At 42.0% G+C, this 3,244-nt stretch overlaps 1 pseudogene; it reads left to right on the forward strand.

The window, feature by feature from the left end:
• The first annotated feature begins 789 nt into the window (after positions 1 to 789).
• On the forward strand, positions 790 to 3,131 carry LOC116101430 (annotated as a pseudogene).
• Positions 3,132 to 3,244: the final 113 nt, after the last annotated feature.

Raw genomic sequence — 3,244 nt, forward strand, 5'->3', positions numbered from 1 at the left:
CAAAAATCTTAATTTCCTCCTAACATATATTTCATAATGCCAAAATATAAGCATTCATTTAAAATAAATGGCTTGGATTGATACAAACAATACAGGATCAGGGATAATCACAACCTTTGATATTTTGTATAAAGTATTTTCTAGAAAAAAATCAGTCTGTCTCTTATAGCCAAATGCAATGTTTTCACACCTTGTGGGTGTAAAACCATAGTTCAGCTGGGAATAAAACAGTGGAGCATGACCATCAACAGTGGAGGGAGCATGGGGATTATCTGCATAGCACTATTCTCCCACTGTGTTGCCTAAACTGCTCATAAGAGGAAGAACTGGAACAGGGACATTCTGACCATTTAAATTTAAAGGACATACATCCAAAAGGAAAGGTGGAAGATGCTAATGTTTCTGGGCATGCTCAGTTCAAATCCTAGAGTACATGCATGGTCAAAACTGAAATATGAGGTAGATGTGGTCACATATCTTATAATTCCATCACTGGAGAGGCGGAAGTAAGAATAGTGTCTCTACATTAAAGCCAGATTAGTCTACAGATTATCAGGCTAGCACTGGCAACAGCTACATGATGAAATCCAGGCTCAGAAAAGAAAAATGGAGGTGGTAGACACTAACTGCTAGCCATGGCATGTGCATCAGCACTAGGGCACACTCTGTTGAGTATTATAAAAAGGCGTTTCCTTTGGTCGCCTGAAAAAGTGAATCTGTGGGTTAGTAACCTTAGCTGATAACTTGCAAGTCTCCCCAAAGAGTTCTTCTAGTGAAATAAAAAGAACCATGTCAAAGGTGTGCTAACAGTCTTTTGAAAGAGAAGGAACATTCTCTCCCGCAAGTGTGACACTCCCCCTCACAGTGCCAGCCTTGCCCAGCAGCTCACATGTTCTTTCTAATTTTTTTTTTGTTTTTTTTGTTTTTTGTTTTTTTTGTTTTTCGAGACAGGGTTTCTCTGTATAGCTCTGACTGTCCTGGAGCTCACTCTGTAGACCAGGCTGTCCTCGAACTCAGAAATCCGCCTGCCTCTGCCTCCCAAGTGCTGGGATTAAAGGCGTGTGCCACCACGCCCGGCTCAATAATAAGTGTAGTTTGAACTTGAATAGATTTGAACTGGTTGATATATTGGCTTCACCCTTTTCATCTGTGCTTAGTACTTACATACATTTGGTCTGTTGCTTTAAAAACAAATAAACAAACATACTCTTTGTGGCTTGAAAAAAGCAAATGCATCTTACTTTCAGGTCTTTCAGTCACGGAACAGGGCCAGCCTAATATGAAATCAAGGTATCCTTAGTTACCTTTCTGGTAGACTGAAGTAACAATTTCTTTTTTGGCAAGAGGTTGCCTACTTTCATGGGCTAATGGGCTCTTTCTTGTGTTAAAGGGCAATGACTTTGGAACAAAGTCTTTTTCACATCTCATCTTAGTCATCTTGGTCTCCTGTTCCAAATGGGTCTCTTGTCCCAAATGGGTCTCCTGTCCCAAATGGATGGCTTAAACATAGGGTTTACTTCTCTGGGCCCTGGAGGCTGGGTGTCTGAGATCAGGAAGCAGTGTGCTCATGCTGGGATACAAATACTCTCTGGCTTGCAGATGGCTGTATCCTCTTCCTTTCTTCCTTCCTTCCTTCCTTCCTTCCTTCCTTTCTTTCTTTCTTTCTTTCTTTCTTCCTTCCTTTCTTTCTTTTTCTTTCTTCCTTCCTTCCTTCCTTCCTTCCTTCCTTTCTTTCTTCCTTCCTTTCTCTCTTTCTTTCCTTCTTTCTTTCTTTCTTTCTCTCTTTCTTTCTCTCTTCCTTCCTTTCTTTCAATTTTCTTTTTTAGATTTATTTATTGTTTTTATATTTATGAGTACACTGTAGCTGTATAGACGGTTGTGAGCTTTCATGTGGTTGTTGGGAATTGAATTTAGGACCTCTGCTCGCCCTACTCACTTGGCCCCACTTGCTTAGACCCAAAGATTTACAATTATAAATAAGTACACTGTAGCTGTCTTCAGATGCACCTGAAGAGGGCGTCACATCTCATTACTGGTAGTTGTGAGCCACCATGTTGGTGCTGGGATTTGAACTCAGGACCTTTGGAAGAGCAGTGAGTGCTCTTACGTAATGAGCCATCTCCCCAGCTCCAGCTGTCTTCTTTCAGTACCCTCACATATCAATGCCTTCTGAGAAGGGCACTAACCGCATCATGGGAGTCTCCTACCCCATGAGTTCCCCCAACTCTAATCACCTTTCAAATACCTTGTGGTGGTTTGAATAAAAATGTCCCCCATAGGCCCATAGGGAGTGGCACTATTAGGAGGTGCAGCCTTGTTGGAATAAATGTGGTTTTGCTGAGAAAGTATGTCACTGGGTGTGGGCTTTGATATCTGAGGACTCAGATGTTCAAGCCAGGCCAAATGTCTCATTCTCTTCCTGCTTCCTGTCAGTCTGAATGTAGAAATCTCAGCTATGTCTCCAGCACCATGTCATGTCACCATGCTTCCCACTATGATAATAATGCACTCAACTTCTGAAGTGTAAGCCAACCACACTTAAATGTTTCCTTATAAGAGTTGTTGTGGTCATGGTGTCTCTTCATACTAATAGAAACCCTAAGGTAGACCCCCCATCTCCAAATCATACAGAGTTTTGGGACATTTACCTCTCTGGTTGGCCCTGACGATGAATACCTTCGCACCCTGGAGGTCCATACCAACACCCTCATTCAGCTGGAGAGATGGTTCACATCCTCAGGCCAAACCCGAGTCACTGTGGTGGGACCATTTAAGGCAAGGCTGTGGGTGATGAACATGATCAGAAAAGTAGGGAGTAAGAACACTACCGATCATATTAAAGGCAAGATGATGCTACTGCAGATCCGGAGTCATCCTCTGACAGAGCAAGACCTTCAGATTCATCCAGTATCAGGGAGCACTTGTTGGTTTCCTGATTGAGTGATTGGACTTCTGCGGTTGTTCCTAGTTACTTGAGGTTTCCTTTGTTTGGTTGTTTGAGGCTACTGATAGAATTCCTTGTTTTCATAAGTTCACAGATCTCCTGTGGTAACTGCTTTGGGAAAGCAGCCAGTGTCATAGGTGGGGAGGTTCTTCATCAGCCTTTGAAAAAACAAGTAAAAGATAGTTAAGGAAGTTTGAATTGGTGGACCATACTGGCACTCTCAAGCACTGTGAGGTATAAGATTACAAATTTCTAGGTGTGATATTTTGGCAAAGAGATCTAATAAAACATGTTGCAGTA

Source organism: Mastomys coucha, unplaced genomic scaffold (assembly GCF_008632895.1).
Source record: "Mastomys coucha isolate ucsf_1 unplaced genomic scaffold, UCSF_Mcou_1 pScaffold21, whole genome shotgun sequence".
Classification (NCBI taxonomy): Eukaryota; Metazoa; Chordata; class Mammalia; order Rodentia; family Muridae; genus Mastomys; species Mastomys coucha.